At 42.3% G+C, this 19620-nt stretch overlaps 1 protein-coding gene across 3 annotated transcripts in view; it reads left to right on the forward strand.

Moving 5' to 3' along the window:
• ROCK1 (Rho associated coiled-coil containing protein kinase 1) overlaps window positions 1-19620 on the forward strand; it is a 146065-nt gene that overhangs the window by 30669 nt on the left and 95776 nt on the right. The window lies entirely within an intron of this gene.

Raw genomic sequence — 19620 nt, forward strand, 5'->3', positions numbered from 1 at the left:
TAGGGTGCAGAAGGGAGCTTGGGTAAGGGACTAGGGTGTGGGATCTGGGAGGGAGTTTGGGTGAAGCAGGGAATTGTGGACTGGGGTGAGGAGGGGTTGCAGAGTCTGGTGACTTGAGGGGGGTGGTGTAGGGATTTGGGCTGTGACGAGGGATAGCAGATTGGGGGGCAAGATCTGAGGGGGCTGTGACTTGAGGAGGGATGTAGGAGGGGATGCAGTGTCTGGGAAAGTGTATGGGGGCTGGTGCCGGGGTACAGAAAATTTAGGTTACATGGGGTAGAGAGGCAGAGGGTTAGGGGAAGGAGGGACAGAGGGGCTGGGATGCCAGAGATAAGGTCTCTCAGCCAGACACTAGCTGGCTCCAAGCCAGCAGCCCAGCAGGTTCCTTAGCCAGGGTCCCTGCCTTTCAGTCCCTTTACATGCCCGGGGAGTTGCAAGAACCACATTTATTGCTCTGAACTGAATGCTGTGAGCCTGGGCGATGAGGGAAGAGGGACACTTCACATACTGCCTGTCCTGCAAATGGGTAGCTTCTATTGGCTAAAACCAGCCAATGGGAGCTATTGGCCCAAACTGGTCAGTGGGGTGGGGGGCAGCGTAAGAAGCTTGTTTCCCCTCCCTCCAGGCTCTCAACATTCTCAAACTCATTCTGGGCCCTGCATCCAACTTTCCTGAGTGCCGGGTGGGGGCAGGGAAGGCATGGAGCCGGTTGAGGCTCTGGCTGCTGGATCTGGGCCGCAGATCATCTTTTGTCCAGCACTGGAGTAGAGGCTAGAGCCAGCTTCTCCATTTTTAGCAGGCAGCAGCTGCTGCTGCTTCAGCTCCTCCAAGAAGGCAAGGGCCCTTCATCCTTTCCCCAATCGATCTGTTGAGCTCCCTGCCTGCCTGCAAGGGAGCTCAGAATCTCTGCGCAGGGCTCAGAAAAGGGTTGCATGACAGTGCAGGTGCACAGCTTACAGGGAATCTTGCCCATCACTAGATTTATCTGCAAGGCCACAGGTACTAGCGATCCCAGGTCCAACTCCATACTGCTTCCTATTGCTCCCATTGACTGGGAACGGTGATCCACAGCCAACGGGAGCTGTGATCGCCACTGCCTGTGGCTGTGCAGGTAAAGATAGTGGCTGCAGCCCACCAGGAGCTAACCATGGCAAACTGCCACCATTTTAGTCCCCGCCCCTGCTTTGTGTCTGTACTAATGACCTATTAGAGACAAAATTCCTTTAATAGAATTTGAGATTTTTTTTTTTAAGTTTAAACAAACTAGTCAATTACATAAGATGTTCAAAGAGCATTTAAAGTTGCAAAGTCCCAACGTCTTAGGAAATACCAGAATCAAAGTTGTCTATTCAGCCTTAATTTGCCCTTCTTGTATGCCTTATGATAGTTTTAATTGTACTATATTGGTCTTAAAAAAACCTCTGCTTGCTATGGCACAGCGAATAAGAACTGAATATATGCTTATTAGAACTGTCAAGTGATTAAAAAGTTAATTATGATTAATTGTGCTGTTGAACAAAAATTGAATACCGTTTATCTAGATGTAGTGTAAACTCTAATGAAAAACGAACTCACAAATGTAGAATTATGTACAAAAAATAACTGCATTTAGAAAGAAACTGTAAAATTTTAGTTTATTGGTCCATTCACTCCTCCTCCTTGTTCAGCCAATCACCAAGGCAATCAAATGTATTTATTTACAGTGTTTTTGAGTGCAGATATGTAACAAATTTACATTTGCAAGTTGCACTTTCACAATAAGGAGATAGCTCTGCAATGCTTTTGAGGTGAATTTACTATTTCTTTTGTTTTTTACAGTGCAAATATTTGTAATAAAAATATAAAGCGAGCACTGTACTCTTTGTATTCTGTATTGTAATTGAAATAAATATATTTGAAGATGAAGATAATTTCCCAAAATATTTAATAAACTTCAGTGGGTATTCTATTGTTTATCAGAGCAATGAAAATGGCAATTAAGTTTTTCATTTTTTGAGTTAATCCTGTGAAACAGGAGAGCTGTCAATCAATTGCAGTTTTTAGATATTGGAATTTTTCTGGCTCTACTACAGATTTCGTGATTTTTGGGAAGACTTTCATAATACACATGCAAAAAAGATCCAAATTAAGTTGGTATATACAACCTAATTTCTGATGTTTCCTAGCATTTCGGTGCTTGACATTGTAACATTAATTTTTGTAATTTTTTTTGTGGTCTCTAATTACACCTTTGTGTGTTATTTAGGGTTCTATGTATCTTATTCCTGTCATAGTTGTGGAAGGAGAAGGTAATCTGTAAGAGAGAGTATCTGTTAAAAGAAATGTAGATCAAGTGATGCTTTGGGTATCAGCTTCTTCATATCCACAGAGTTATGCTGTGATTGTTTAATGTCTTAAGTGGTGAGATGACTCTTCACTTGGATGGTGATTGACAATGACTTAGAAATATACTTCAACCTTTTCAGAGTTTTAAAAAAACTTTTTATTACTTGTGGGCACTGCTGGCCAATGTTCCCTTTTCTTGTTCAAGAAAATGCAGAAAAACTAGAGTTCTTAAGTCTGTTACTTAAATTCTTTCCACTTCTTTTTTCCCCCCTCTTTTTTTCCCCCTTTTCTTTTTTTTTTTCCTCCCTTCTCTTTTGACAGTGTCACATCTGTTGCCCTATTGCTGTGGCAGAGGCATGATTTAAAAGTTAGTTCTTGTCTACATTTGCAAGTTTTGTCACCAAAACCCCCTTTTTGTGACAAAACCAAGAGAGCATTCACATTGAGATGCGGCAAACACTCATTTTTGGCAATAAAAAACTTCTGCACAAGACTTTTGTGTCTCACCTTGCTATTATGGTCAACAGTCATGTAGCCTATACTGTAGTAGGTTTTTTGGTCAAGTTTATTGATATCCAGCATGTTTTCTCTAGGGATGTTAAGATGCATTTAATTATGTAATCATTTAACTGCTTAAAATGTCAGTTACATGATTACACACAGGAGGCAGCAGGGGGAGGGGCCGGAGTTTGGTCGGGGTGTGTGTGTGTGGCTGGGGGGGGGGGGAAGGAACTGGCTTAAAAGAGGCAGCATTGCTGGGGGAGGAGGACCTGCATATAACTGTGTACATTAACCGATGAATGAATTGGTTCACTGTGTAAATTGTTACACCTTCACATTCCTATTTCCCACACTGCCTGATAAGCCACTCTGGCCAGTGTTTTGAACTCTGCTGCTCTGAGTTAGGTAAACTGATGCACCTCTCCCGCCCCTGAAAACCTTAGGAACTTTAAAAATCGCCATATCCTGATGTCTGGCTCACTGTGTTGTGGTCCTCATGGTATCTTCTCAGGGAACCATGGGCGGGTATCACTCAAAACGCTCTCCTACTTGGAGGGATGCAGAGTTTTTGAATCTTATCTGTGTGTGTGTGGTGAAGAATCGGTGCATTCAGAGCTTTGAGTGACCCAGAGTGACTGGGACACATATGGTCACATTACTCGAGCCCTGTGTCAGAAGGAATATAAGCAAGACACCTTGAAATGCAGAGCCAAGGTAAACAAACTCCTTTGGCTTCTGGTACGCCTAATGGAGGCAAATAATTGGTCTGGGTTGCACCTAAATCATGCCGTTTTTATAAAGAGCTGATGCAATGCTGGGTGGGAACCCCTTGTCAATACCCAAGGAGAGCGTGAATACTTCACATAGCACAGAATCAGAAATACTTGTTCCAGAGACTGAAATTATCGATGAAGGAGTGGAAGTGGACAAAAGGGAGAGTTAGGGTTAATCTGGTGGCAACCAGTGTGCCAGGCAGTGAAGATTTGTTTTCAAGTCCCAGTGTTTGCAAGGACTCTCGGCAACTGGATGTGGAGTACGAAAGAGATGCGGGGGAAGAGATGCAAGGAAGAGATGCGGGGCCATGAAGCAAGGGAAGAGACGCAGGGTATGTTGCTGTGCAGTCAGGGGGTGGCAGTCTGATTGGTGGCCATGCGGGGTACAAAGTTCTAGTGCAGCCAGGGAGAGGGAGCTGCAGTCGCCTGGGGTGCTAAGATGCTCTAGTCTAATACAGTTGGAGTGTGGGGGGGTGCTGGCTCTGTGAGGTGCTTAGTCACTGTGTATTTCCAGTTGGGGGTGGGATGGGCGACGCCAGCACAGGGTGATAAGTAGCTCTTGCAGTGGAGTGGGGGAGCGGTGGGTGGCAGTGTGGGGCTAATGGAAGCTATCTTTTGAGCTGGCTGTGTCCTGCCTGGGTCTGCTTATGTCCAAACAGCACATTGATGCACACAGAGATATCAGTAGAATCTTGCTGAGAGATGGTGTTGAACCTTTGCCCAATGTACTTATCAATTTTCTCATGGAGATTCCATGGCAGGGCTTGCCATTTCCACATCACTGTGGTACGACACTCTCCCAAATCATTCCACCGTGCTGCCAGAACCATGGTGGTGCAGAGTTTTGCCGCATACAGAGCAGTGCACCCCCTCACATGCAGAAGCTGAGCTTTAGCTGTTAACCGTCAGTGGGGATATATCAATTAGCGTACCCTTAGCCTGTGGACAAATGTAAGATTATTATAAATTGTTTCCATGTGCAGCTGCTGCGCAAGCCCAGGCTGTACTTTCTTGGGGAACCTGTGCCTCACACTCATTCCCCACCTTTACTCCCACATATAAAACCCACCATGATCAGAATAAGATGGATGCAGAAGGTTACCAACGAGGAATTATGTAGGAAGATACAGCCATAAGAGAACTACTGCAGAAGGTTATACAACTGAAGTTACAGCTATTCGGGCATATCTGCAGAATGAACGACAAGAGAAAAGTTAAGACCCTGGTATTCAGCATAATGTATGGTCTGAATTGGAGAGGCAGACCCCACGGGGAATGGGTAGATGATATAGTAGATTGGTGTGGAGCTAATCTACAGAAACTAAGCCACTCCAGACTGGACAGGGAAAGATGGAAGGAAATAGTGAGGGAGGTATCGGACACCAACGGGCGTTGAGCCCATGGTCGATGATGATCAGAGGGTCTGGAGAAATGTATGTTTTGCTTCTAGGGTAACAAGAAAAGTGGCAAGTTTCGATCAGAGACGTTCATGTTAGTGAAACATTACAATTTTTATCATGAATGGAACAGTCATTTCATTGTTAATGGTTACTTTTCCAGACCAGACCTTGAAGTCATGCATGTTCACCAGCAAATAGACTCCATCGACTAAGAAAAAACCCACAGAACACCACAAAGGATCTGGTCAAGGCTGTGTTGCATCACTCAGCACTTCAAGCAGAGAAAAGAGAGCAAAGAAGAGCTACGGAGATCAAAGTGAGAACACCAGTTAGTGCATGCTAAAGCTCATGGAAGACCAAAGTGAGATGCTGAGGAGTCCTATCAAGATGCAGAGTGAACATAACCACAGGCCCCACTGTCAACACATGCAGAAATCTTTTTGCAGCGATCATCCTTCTATGGCTGCACATGCAAAGTTCTTTATCCAGCAACCTTTCCTCTGTCCACACACTCATTTTCACAATCAAATAACCATTTTTTCCCTACTAACTCCAGTCCCTGTGAAAAGCAGCTGTAACTTTTAACAGATGGATGTTAATACTATAAGGTTTTCCAATAACCCTTACCACTGAACATCCTGGCTGAAAGACATTAATAAAGACAAATGTTTAAAGACACGAGTTTTGTTTTGTGTGATACAACCCCCACCAATGGCTTTGATCCCCTGTAGAAGCATAAAATATCCCTTGGGTTTCATGGGAATGCCTTGCTTAGGATAAGCAGTAGGATGAGGCAGGGAAGCAACCCTAACAAACAGAAATGTCAGCGCCCATTATTGTTCAAGTGGTTCCTCAGACCCTGACAGCATGAATGTCTGCCTGTTCAAACTGTGCATCCAGACAGTGTGTCTCATTTTTTCCATCTATGGCCTTACTTTCACACAAATTATGTAAGCAACAGTAGGCTGCCACCATGTTGGAGATATGATCCTCCAAAAGGTCCGGCCTGCCATAGAAATGCTTCCATCTAGTTTTCAATCTGCCAAGGCACATTCAACAACCATGTGGCATCAGCTTAGCCTGTTGTTCAATTAGTCCTTACTGCTGTCCAAGTGCCCCATACAAGGCTTCGTGAGCCAGGGCTTAAAGGGGTAAGCCGTGTCACATGGAATCAATATAGTGATTTCCATATTCCCCATTGTAACTTTCTGATCTGGAAAGTAAGTCCGAGTATGCAGCTTTCTGAATAGACCAGTGTTACTGAAGATGTGTGCATTATACACCTTTCTAGAACACTACACATTTATGTCTGTGAAATGCCCATAGGGATCCACAAGCACTTGAAGCACCATGGAGAAGTAAACCTTACGGTTGATATACTGTGAGTCAAGGTGGGGTGGTGCTACAGTGGGAATATGTGCTCTATCTGTTGCCCTGCCACAGTTTGGAAAGCCCATGTTAGCAAAGCCAGCTACTGTCATCCACGTTTCCCAGAGTCAGTCCTACACAGTAAAATGTGATTTATTGAACTGCACACTTGCATAAGTGCTGCCCCGACCAGACTTCCCAGCTCCAAACTGATTTGCAACTGAATGGTAGCAATCAGAAGTCTCTGTCTTCCACAAAGCAATGGCAACACATTTCTCTACTGAGAGGGCAGCTGGTTTCCCTAGCCCAAAAGCTGTCTTTGGTGCACAACTAATCTGTGACAGCCCAGTGCAAAGACAGTGTCCCTGTCAACATTTTTGTCCAAATCCGAGTCTTTGTCCTCTATAATGAATTGCTTTAAGAAGCTGTGCTGCAATATACAATGTCCTAAGTACATACAAGACAGCATGGGAGAGAATTGTGGGATTCATTATTTCTCACAGCAGATGCTGGAATTTGCAGTAAAGACTGTCATTCAAGTGGTGTAAAAGTAAGCTGGAAGTCCAGGAGTGTTGGGAACTAAAGAGGACATTTTTCATGTTCCCAAAATGCACAGCACTATGTTGTACATTCCCAGAGTGCTTAGCGTCTGACTGAAGGTGATGCCTGGACAACTCTGGAATGCTCTCCCACATTGTTTTACTCTATCTGTAGACAGGGTGTTAACAATGTGACCATGAAATGTTAACAGTAGGTGGCAGAAAAAACAGTTTGGTTTTCACTTTTGGTGACTTTGCATGTCGACAGCACTTTCCTAGCCAAACCTTCCCAGTGGCTGTGGCCTTACGCTATCTCTCCTGGCACTTTGGGCATTACGACTTCTATTGCTTGGGAATGGGAAGGCATAGATGGCTTTATTTTGTTGCCAGGAGAAAACTCTCCCAACAAAAAAGAGTGGTTACATAAGCACACCTTACAGAACTGTGCTACAACAGCATAGCGGTGCCATTGCAAGGTATGCAGTGTAGCTGTAGCTTTGTATTCCATCAGTGGTTATGAACTTGTTGTCCACAGACCCGTGGGCATATATTGGGATGTTAAAATGTGCTTAAATAATCATGTATTACATGTGTATGTGGGTAGTCGGCTCCCAGGCTCATTGGTTAACTGTGTACACAGTTACACTTTCACAACTCTAGTATTGATAGCTTATATCTAAGATTTTCAAAGAAGTCTGCAATTTGAATGTGAAAAATTTGAAATTTTTAGGATGTTGAAAACCACTGTATTAGATTTTGAAACTCCTTTTGCAGTAATTACTTAATTCTACTAAAAGCTGTATTCTCAGCTTGAAAATGCTTTTTGAAAATTGTTGAATACGCATATTGGTTCTTTTATGTTGATGGTGATGAAATTCCATAAATTGTGTGGCAGTATTTCCAGCATTTGGCAGTACTTCACATGGAATCTTTAATAACATGAAATCAGCTGGTGATTTAAGATATCTAAACTTAAATTTGAAAATCAGTCCTGCTGAGAATACATTTTTTTTGATGGAGGAATTAATGAAGTGTAAGAAAACTGAATGATTTTGTCTATTGAGGAAAAACTTGTATTCACCAAAGGGCACAACTGAGCCTTTTTATAACACATACAAAACAAGCCTATACAGTAGCTAGTGGCTGCTGTATAGATCTACACAATACACTTATTTTACAGTTTAACAGTGCTAAGGTCTTGTTCAGTTACCTATTTTAAATGTGTGTGATTGCTTGCAATGGAATACTGCAGATATGTAGCTAGTGTCATGACAGGAAGTTGTGCATTCACGAGCATCTCAAGTTGAGTGCTCTTTGACTCTGCAACAATTCAGTCTATTTCTGTTGTGCAGCTTATACGCTTGGGCTACACATGACGACAACAACAACACAAAGTCCATACTTGAAAGAAATGAGAATAGTAGTTCACAGGTACTTTGTGATGTTGTTCTTGACCTTAATTTGTATGTTGCCATAGTTGTTTTTTATCTCCCTATTTGAGGGGAGACTGGGAACTTGCTACTGTTCAGGTATAGAGCCACCCTCACTTTCTCAGTTTCAGTTAGTAATGCTTGTTCAGTAAAAGTACAAAATTGATGGATTCTTCTAAAATTTGAGTTGTGCACTAAACAACTGTGTGTTTGTGTGGGGCAAATAGGTCTGTCCTTTTAAAGCTATTTTATGACGTGTAAAAGAAGGCCTGAGAGGTTAGTAATGAAGTGATGGGAGACTTTTAAAAAAAAATTTTTTTTCAGAGATTAAAGCCATCCTGGACCCTGAGGATCATCTGGTCCTACCATCTGTGTAAAATACCATGGAATTTTGCAAAATGATTCCTGTTTCAGACCCATAACTTCTGAAAGACATTCATTAGTTTCAGAGGGGTAGCCATGTTAGTCTCTTTTTGCAAAAACAAAGAATCCTATGGTGCCTTCATGACTTTTTTTTTTTTTTTTTAAATTTAGGCATAAGTTTTTGTGGGCTGACAAAATACATGAAGTGGATACTTCTGTTTGGCAGGCGTATATACAGCTGGTCCCCGAGTTGTGAATGGTCGACTTACGACCATTCGCAGTCACAACCAAAGGTGTCGTAAATGGCTGACCCCGAGTTATGAACGTGATCCGCGCTTACGAACAGCGCGGTTGCGTGTAACTCTATGGGATCCGATTTACAAATGAACCGAGTTACGACGAATTGCTTGGTCCATAACTTGTTAGTAAGTTGGGAAGAGGCTGCACACACATGCAAAGGTGAATGTGTTACATTAGGATGGGGAGGACTAGTGCTAACAAGGTCAATTTAATCAGGATGGATGTGGCCCATTTCCAACAGCTGATGAGAAGGTGAGAGTATCAAGAGGGAAAATGACTTTTTGTAGTGAGTTAGCCACTTCTAGTCCTTAATCAGACCCAGTATGATAGTGTCAAGTTTGTGTATGCAGTTTCATGCTAAAGTCTGTCTTTGAAGTTTTTTGCTGAAGTATGGCAACTTCCAAATCTATTAATTGAGTGTCCAGGAAATAGAAGTACTTTCCTATCGTTTTTTGGATGTTACCACATTTGATGTCTGATTTATGTCTACTCTTTGACCAAACCAGTATTTCTTTACGCAAATGTAAATGGCAAAGGGGCATTGCTGGGATATGGTGGCATATTAGTTAGATGTGCAGGTGAACAAGCCCCTGATGGCATAGCTGCTGTGGTTAAGCCCGATGATAGTGTCACTTGAGTAGAAATGTGGACAGAATTGGCAACAGGATTTGTTGCCAGGATTGGTTTGGGGTTTAATGTTTCTGTTGTGTGATTGTTTCATGTTGGGGTGCTGTCTGTAAGGGAGGATTGGCCTCCTGATAAAAATCTTGTCCAACCTTACTTACTTATATTCAGTTACAATTCTGTACCTTTTTTATTTCTGCTCTGAATCTGTATAGCTTCTGAATCCATTCATTGAGTCTAATTTTCTGTAATCAAATGGATAATCAGTATACAATCAAAATTGCTCAAGTAACCTCTAAATGTTTTGTATTAAACTAAACAGTTGAAGCTTTTAGTTTCTTGAGTTTAAGGCAGAGTTTCCAGAGCTCAAAATACTCAACAGTTCGTTCTTGGCATCCTTCTTAGGTGGCATACTCAACAACTCCTTTTCTGCATCCTGCTTTGGGCTGTAGAGGGCTTGCCTTTTGTACTTCCATTTTCTATCCTGCCTCATATTTTCCAACAGAGGAGGTGAGGCCTTACAGTCCACAGGGTGGGTTGTGTGGTCCCTCTTGGTTTAACTCTAAGGGAGGCTATGCCTCCTTGCTACATTTGGAAAATCTTGTTTTATTCCTTGAGTTTTGGGGTGCTCCCTTTTTGATGCTTTCATTGACTTCCATGTATATTTCAAATTTCTTGTCCTTATCTCCAACACTCTGACCAGCTTGTTCTTTCCTGTAACTTTGCCCTCTCTGCCTACTTTCTTTATACAAGTCTTTTCTAGTTCATTCTTGACCCTTGTGAATTTTGTTTTATCTGCAAGCTTCTCCTTCCTTTGATATGTCAAATATCTATCTTTTCATTCTAGCCCTTTCTTTGTAATTTCTAATCTTGCTTTCAGAAAGCCTAGTAACTTTTTGCTGTACTGTTTGTGTAGGGATGTTAGTGTATAGTCGAGTAAACGATTTACTGATAAGCCTATGTTTCTTGGTTAATCCTATCAACTACACACACTCCCCCCCACCTTCCTGTTTCTGTATCAGTGCCTGTGAGGAGTTGGCTTTAAGCAGGGTCCCCATGAGCACCAGAGGCAGCAGCACAGAGGATGAGGGGGGATGCATGAGCCAATACACGCAAGGAGCTGGCTTTGAAGACAGCTCCCCACATGTACTGGCTCCAGCAAATCTGTCCCCCCCCCCCCCCCCCGCTGCCTCCTAGAGGAGGCAGGCAGGAGCCGATGCTGGGGAGAGCCTACTTAAAAGTGGGTTTCCTGCAGCACCAGCTGTGTGCTGCCAAGCTCCACACAAGCAGAGGCTGCTCCACATCCCATAGAGCAGCCTCTGTCGACAGTAAGCCTGGGCCTACTGCAGGCAGAGGCTGCTTCATGATGGCAGCCTCTGCCTGTGTGGGGGTCCAAGCTCCCACAGACAGGGGCTGCTGCCACTTCATGCTGCTGCCTCTGTATCAGGGGAGCTGGTTTTTAAACGGGTTCCCCTTGTGGACCAGCTCCTGCCTGCTATCCTGTGCTGCTTCCTCTGATAAAGAGGCAGCAGTATGTGGTAGCAAGGGGCTCCTCAGGAGTGAGGCTGGAGTGCACTGGCTGCTGGCCCTGCCCGTGGGGACTATTAAATAGCTGTGTAAAGGATAATATTTTGTGATTACATGACTATTCAATTGCATGATATCTAACATCCCTAGTTTGTTTTTAATATAACAGTGCATGGCTCTGAGATCACTTCAACTTGTGCATGAGTCTGAATTGTATCTAAGCTTTTGTCTTTTTTCTGCATTAATTTTATTGGTATCTCTTGTTTCTGATATTGTCAAAGTGTACATGGAAAAGAGAATAACTTCCTAAAACCCTGTCAACTCCTGATAATGTTTAATTATCATGTATCATTAAATGGAAGTCAGACCTGCACTCCTGATGATAAACTAAAATAATGAAGGATAAGACTTGACTCTTTTCAGCAGTTTCCTTGGTATTCTGAGAGAAAACATATCGCTCTGTAACAGTTTCCTGTATTGAATTGATTGAAAGGAGTTTTGATAGATCTTAATATATTCAGAGAAATAATTATACATTTAAGTTTAGCACGATAAAAGTTTGGTCACATAAAATGTATGTTTAAAAAAGCAAACCAAAATGAAAACAAATTGAGAGCAGTGGAAGTCAACCTAAGCTTGAGTTTCAAAATCCTTTATCCATCATTTAGAAACATCTCAGAAAAGCTTTTTGTCCATGAAAGAATACTAAAGAATATTATTAATCTCTTTAAAGTAACCCAGATTCTTTGTGTTTATTATTATATTAATACTAGATAATGAAGTGAAATAGGAATGACTTTTGTGCCAATAAATAGCACAAGGAGAAACTCTCAGACAAATTAATTCTTTGAGTGCATATGTTTCAATACACTGAAAGATTGTGCAGAGTATATAGTGAACAGACAATCCGAGTGCCATTACATGCTCTGATGTTGAAAAGCAGTGACATAGAATGACACTAGAGATAAGGTATTGAGCTTTCCAGTAAATGTTGCAAACATGGCAGAATTCAGAGCAGGCCAGAGTAGTGAAGTTAATGATTAAGGCTTAGTTAAATCTCCTCCCACTGCTCCAGTTTTTGGTTTCTGTGTGTGAGTATAACTGTTTTTCTTCTCATAGTGCTATTAATATCTTGCCTCCTTTGTCTATTGATGTTCTTCCACTTGCAGCTGAAGGAAAAAATGTCTCCCTGAGATACACTGGCATAATTGTGGTCTGTAGAGTTGCTAATGCTAGAGCGGGGGGCCGCTGGAAGGATTTAAGAATGGTTTTCTGCTCTGATTTGAAATCACTTAGGCAAATCTATCTTCTGTGTACATGTCAGGGGGCACTTTTTTGAGGCGGCTTGTGAGAGAGCTGGCCTTGGAAGAATTAGAGGAAGAATTAGCTAATATGTTGGGTGTAATCATTTCTATGGTGCACTGATGCTATTCTTAGAGGGAATTAAAATTTTGTATTTGGCTTTGTGATTTTGAATAATTGGTGTACTTAGACCCTAGGTACAGATCCTTTTAAAAAATACTCCTCTTTTCTAGCATTATTAATCTATTCATATACGAGCATCCGTTCAAAACAAGGTTCACAGTGAAAAATCCATTTTAAGCAGTAGAAACATGCTGCTTAAAGTGTAATTACAGGATTATTGCTGTTCATGGATTGGGGGTAGGGAGTGTTACTATTGATAGCTCTGAATTTGTGTCTGTGTAGAGAAAGCATAAGATTCCAGTAGATTATCCTGGTTGGATTGTGCTTTTTCCAGAGGTAAGTAGTGTTGTGCCAGGTCTGTGAAACTCCATTGACCTTAGAAGATGCATTAGGCCATCAGGAACATCTGTTCCAATATCCTCTCTGAGCTTTAGGCTTTATCTGTATTTGTAACTTGAGAGGGCAGCTGCGGCAGTGCTATAACATGGCAATATGGTCATAGCATTAGCAGTGGGAGGAGGTCTCCTACTGTGCTAGGTAACCCATCTACATGAAGGGGTAGCTATCAGTGCTGGGAGCCTGTTTACTCTGGTGCTTTACAGAACTATAACATGCTGCACTTGTGTGTGTGTGTGTGTGTGTGTGTGTGTGTGTGTGTGTGTGTGTGTGTGTGTGTTTTTGCACAGCAAATTACAACGTAAGAAAATGGCAGTGTAGACGAGCCTTTAGTGTATATCCTCTTAAGCTTGTCACATTCTCAGGTCTTACACAATTTGCCATATTTTTAGGCTGGTTCAGGTGTAGTATAGAGATAGAGGGATAAAAGAATCCTTTCAGAATCAGAAGAAAACATGCCCTCTGTTAATAGAGTATTAGAAATAATTAATGTGTGCAGTGTTTCCCTGAGTGCCTATTAAGACTCTTTTTTTTAATGTATTTATGGTAATTTTGTGGAGTCTGTTTTAGAGAAGTCAAGAAAACTATACTTCAGACTTTACAGATCTTTAAAGAAGTAATAATAAACTCTAAATTTGTTGAGAGATGATTGCAACTTTAGTGGGTAGTATGTTACACTTTTACCCTCATGAAACAAAAGGTTTAACCATCTGAAATATTTAGTACAGGTTGAACCTCTCTGGTCCAGCATGCTTTTAGTTAGCCGGATGTGCATTTACCATGGGTGTGACCAAGTTTGCCATGGTGCCATAAAGTTTGTTTACAACCACCAGTCATGGTTCTCGCTATTCTGTGCTGTTGTTTAGCTCTGTTTTACCCCTAAATATCTTCCAAGAGCCCAGTAAGGAGTGGAAATGTTGGTAGTGCAGCTAGCCAATACTGACCTCAGGATCTGGCATATTTTCTGGTTCATCATTGGTCAAGTCCCGAGGGTGCTGGATTAGAGAGAATGAACCTATATAAACAAGTATTTCTGTTTAAAAAAAAAAAAAAAAAAAAAAAAAAGTCCTCTTAGGAAAGAGGAGACAAAGGGGGGGGGGGTGATGTGATAGAGGTCTATACAATCATGACAGGTATGGAAAAAGTGAATAAGGAAAAGTTATTTACTTATTCCCACAATATAAGAACTAGAGGTCACCAAATGAAATTAATAGACAGCAGGTTTAAAACAAACAAAAGGAAGCTTTACTTCACTAAGTGCACAGTCAGCCTGTGGAACTCCTTGCCAGAGGATGTGGTCTTCGCTAGGACTTCAACGGTTCAAAAAAGAGCTAGATAGATTCGTGGAGATTAGATCAATCAATGGCTATTAGCAGGGCTCGCCGAACTGCAGTGAGCCCCGCTCGCCAGCCGCGCTGTCCAGCAATATGTGCATGCGCAGGTCGCCCGAACCCAGCTCTTCCGGGTTACAATCTACTCACCACAGGTGAGTAGATTGTATTACTTGTTGAGCCCTGCTAGCCCAGGATGGGTAGAAATGGTGTCCCTAGCCTCCATTTGTCTGGAAATGGGTGATAGAAGAGGGATCACGTAAGGACTACCTTTTGTGTTCCCTGCTTCTGGGGCATCTGGTATTGGCCACTGTCGGCAGACAGGATATTGGGCTAGATGGACCGTTGGTCTGACCCAGTGTGGCTGTTCTTAAGTTCTTATCTAATTTTTCATCTTGAGAAACTAGTATTCACAATTTTTTTAAAAGAATTTTGACAATTTTCAGGACAATTTTACTTTAAATGAAAAAATTACTGAAAATTCTTTCTAAACCATATAAGCCTAGGAATTGCCTCTTCTATTTGTGTTATTTGGTCACATCAAAATATGGCTCTTGTCTTATATCGTTGTATTTCATTTCTCTAATCACTTGTTAATCTTATCTCACTTTTTATAAATACAGATGTGGAAACTAGGGATGTGATAGTGTAAACATGTAAACGGCTAACCTTCATGGGTTAACCTTCACGGTTACACACATGTCTTTCACCCTCTTACCCCATTTGCCCTGCTTCCTCTGGATCAGAGTCTGCTGCCTGCTAAGCCACTTCTGCTCCTCCTCCCCCCATGTTAATGTGTAGCTGATAAATTTTGTCAGTTACATGTTAACCTGAATAAACACTTTTTAATATTCCCAGTGGAAACTTAATGCATTAAATTTGTTCTATGTCTGCATCTGTCCTCTGCCTCCTCTCCTGCTTCACTCACCAGATTTCTAGTTTTCTGTGCCAGAGAATATGTTGTTTAGCCTTCCAAAATTAGAACTACCCATTCTAAAAAGTCAGCTGGTTTAGAAGAAGAAAAACTCACCTTTTTGAGAGTTTTAGTTGTCAGCATCCATATTAATATTTAGTCAGTGTATAAATGGCCTGCTTTAAAAAATTGTAGCTGAATTGCCCACTGTGGATAGCAGGGAAGGTTAGGGAGCAGTGTTCCCTCTAAGCCAGGGGTGGGCAAAGGGCTGCCAAGACGGTGGATCCATCCGTGGCTGCCCTGGTGCTCCCCCACCTCCAGGATACTCCAGGCCAATCAGGATGGGAGGAAAGCACAAGAAGTCTAGCCCCGTGCCTTCCGGGGTGGCCCAGTGCCACTTCAGAAATTTCTGAAGTAGCCCCCTTTTTAAAAAAAATTATTGCCCACCCCTGCTCTAAGCTGTGAGGCAGCACAGCTTCACAGGTGATTAACCAGCCCTGCTCAGTCAGTCAACTGCATGCAAGGAGCCCTGAGCCTCTGACTGGGTGGGGCTGATTAGTCACCTGTGAAGCTGTGCTGCAGTGCAGTTTAGAGGGAACATTGTTAGGGAGCTGGATTAATTTGCTATATAATCTTGGGCATATTGTCTTTCAAAGATTGGAAGGAAATCAGTGTCTTATAGATCTTATGTAAAACTATTATGTTGGATACTAATGGAATATTTCTGAATGTGTTAATAAATTGAGTCCCTATTGGGCAAGGATTGATATACTGTAACCAACCTTTTCTATGCGTCTGGGCTGTCCCGCTGCCCGCGTGCTCCGCGGCTTTGCTCCCCGTCTCCCTGGTCTGCTGGTCTCCCGGAGACCCGGAGCAAAGCCGCGGAGGACCCGGGCAGCGGGACTGCGGTGCGACTCGGTCCGCCGCCCGTGTCTCCCTGGTCTGCGGGGGGGGGGAGGCCAGCTAGTGCGCCCCCCTCCCTCCCCAGCAGACCAGGCTTTTCTCCGGACACCTGTGGTAGAGCAGCTGGGGTGCTGCCGGTTGGTCCCGCAGCGCCGCTCTGGGCGCTGCTGGACCAACCTGGTAGCACCCCAGCTGCTCTGCCCCAGGTGTCCTGATTCAGCCGCTGCTGGTCAGTTTCAGCAGCGGCTGTATCAGGACGCCTGGGGCAGCGCAGTTTGGGTGCTGCTGGGTTGGTCCAGTAGCGCCGAGGAGCAGTGCTACTAGAGCAACCGAGCAGCACCCCAGCTGCTCTGCCCCAGGTGTCCCCAAGTCAGCCGCTGCTGAAACTGACCAGTGCTGACTACAGGAAGCCCGAGGCAGAGTTGCTCTGCCCCGGGCTTCCTGGAATCAGCCGCTGATCAGTTTCAGCAGCGGTTGAATCTGGATGCCAGTTCCGACTTACATACAGATTCAACTTAAGAACAAACCTACAGTCCCTCTCTTGTACGTAACCCGGGGGCTGCCTGTATACTGCTATTTTTGATTAGCAGTTTATCTGAAAATCATAATTTTGATATGGGGGGGAAGTATTTGATCAGTTAAGATTTAGACAAACAAATAAAACGTATGTGCCAACACCAAAGCAAAAAGAGATCAATACTTGATAAATAATACTAAATGTTCACTTTCTAGGTAAACAACTTCATTACTGAATGTTTCCCTTAATTATTGAGCAAATAATTAAGGAGTTCATCTGCAAACGTCGTCTTATGTTCCAGATAAGTAACAGTCAGCATGGATTTGTAATGAATAGATCATGTCAAACCAGTCTGATAGCTTTCTATGTTAAGATAAAAAGGCTTGTGGATAAGGGGAAAGCAGGAGATGTGATTTAACTAGACTTTAGTGTAAAGCATTTGATACAACCTTGTATGAGCTTCATATCAATAAACTAGGGAAATACAGCATAGATGGGGTTACTATAAGGTGGGTACATAACTGGCTGGATAACTGTTCTCAGAGTAGTTATGAATGGTTCACAGTCATGCTGGAAAGGTGTAACAATTGGGGTTCTGCAGGGATCAGTTTGGGACTGGTTCTGTTACATATCTTCCTCAACGATTTGGATATTGGCATAGAGAGTACGCTTATTAAATTTGCAGGTAATGCCAAGCTGGGTGGGGTTGCAAGTGTTTTGGAGGTTAGGGTCATAATTCAAAATGATCTGGGCAAACTGGAGAAATGTACTGAGGTGAGTAGGATGAAGTTTAATAAGGACAAATGCAAAGTACCCCACTTACGAAGGAACAGTCAGTTGCACACCTACAAAATGAGAAACGACTGTCTAGGGGGGAGTACTGCAGAAAAGGATCTGGTGGTCATAAAGGATCACAAGCTAAATATGAGTCAACAGTATGACATTGTTGCATAAAATTCAAACATGATTCTGGGTTGCTCATAACATTCCTGATTAATGCATGATGCAAGAAGTAATCTTTTGCTCTACTCTGTACTGATTAGGCCTAAATTGGAATATTGTTCCAGTTCTGGGCACCACTCTTCAAGAACGATGTGGAGAAATTGGAGAGCATCCAGAGAAGAGCAACAAAAATGTTTAAAGGTCTAGAAAACATAACCTACGAGGGAAGACTGAAAGAACTGGGTTTATTGCTTTTGGAATAGTGAAGAATGAGAGGAGACATGATAGCAGCTTTCAAATACCTAAAAGGGTGTTACAAGGAGGAGGGAGAAAAATTATTTTCCTTTCCCTCCTGATGATAGGACAAGATGCAAGGGGCTTAAATTGCAGCATGGGAGGTTTAGGATGGACATTAGTTAGGAAGTTTTTCCTAGTCTTATTGGTTAATCCAAATGATTACATGCAGCCTCCATCCCTTTCTGCCTCTGTGCCAGAGGCAGCAAGGAGAGGCAGAGCTGGTGTCTAAGGGGAGCCAGCTTTTAAGCAGGCTCCCTGTGCGTTTTGGTTCCTACAAAGCCGCTTGCTTCCCAGAGGCAGCATCATGGGGGACAAAATGGAAGCTTAAAAGCCAGCTCCCCGTGACCCTGGGCTCCATGCAGCACTGCTTCTTTGAAACGCTGCGCGGAGCACAAGGCCAGTGGGGGACTGCTAAGTGGGGCTGTTGCTACACTTCAAAGGCAGAGGCGCCTTATTAAATAGTCAATGCTAATTCCATTGACTATTTGATTAGCCGATTAATCTAAATTTAACATGCCACACTATTGACTCACATCCAGTTTGTCATCCACTGTAATCCCCAGGTCCTTTTCTGCTGAGCTGCTGCTTAGTCATTCGGTCCCCAGCCTGTAACAAAGCTTGGGATTTTTTCTGTCCCTAGTGCAGGACCTTGCACATATCCTTGTTGAACCTCATCAGATTTCTTTTGGTCCAATCTTCCAATTTGTCTAGGTCACTCTGGACCCTATCCCTACCCCCCAGCATATCTACCTCTCCTCCTAGCTTAGTGTCATCTGCAAACTTGCTGAGGTTGCTTATGTAGAGCACATGGCTGCAGTCTCCTTTCATTTTAAAATGATTGAGGCAGGGTGGATTTGATTTAAAGCAAATTGATTTAAATCATGATTTAAATAACTTGTGAGGAAGACTTGATTTAATCGTAAAAACAGTGTATAGTCCTGTGGCACCTTAAAGACTAACACAAATACATATAAGTATCATGAGTTCTCGTGGTCAAAACCCACTTCATTTATTTTGCCCATGATAGCTCATGATACTGTAAATATTTTTGTTAGTCTCTAAGGTTCCACGGGAATGCTCATTTTTTTTAAAGTTACAGACTAATACGGTTACCCCTCTGAATTGATTTAATCATGGTTTTCTACATAAAAGTGCATCCTTGTTGGTTGTTATAACCTTAATACATATTCTTCACAACTCAGATGTTGGTTTCATTTTTAGAACATTGATTTATTTTATGCATTTTTAAACAGTGATTTATTTTGAAAACTTTTGGGATTAGTTTTACATTTATATCAGAAAATTAATGATTGTTTGGTTATTTCATTTATCAAAGGAAATTGAAGCAGATATTTATGAAATCATTGGGAGGTGAATTATCTCCATTTCAACATGTTAATCCGGTGTTTCTCAAACTGTGGGTACTGACCCCCTGGAGGGTCACGAGCAACTTAGAGGGGGGTTGCGGTATCACAGAGTTTGAGAACCCCTGGGTTAATCGTTAATATTTGGAAGATTTTCTTGCTATTCTGTATTAGAAAAGGAGAACATCACCAGACAGACATTTAAATTGTTGTATTTAACTAAAACAACAATGTTATATAGTCTGGATTTTTTTTCTTCAACAGCAAACGTAATATTTTAACAAAACAAGCATATACTTTTTTAAATTTAAACATTCAAGTTTTTAAAAATCAGCTTTGCTTATCTAAAATAGGTAAATGAAATATTTAAAAAAAAATTGAC

The sequence above is a fragment of the Pelodiscus sinensis genome, chromosome 2 (genome assembly GCF_052426305.1).
Source record: "Pelodiscus sinensis isolate ZL-2025 chromosome 2, ASM5242630v1, whole genome shotgun sequence".
Taxonomy (NCBI): domain Eukaryota; kingdom Metazoa; phylum Chordata; order Testudines; family Trionychidae; genus Pelodiscus; species Pelodiscus sinensis.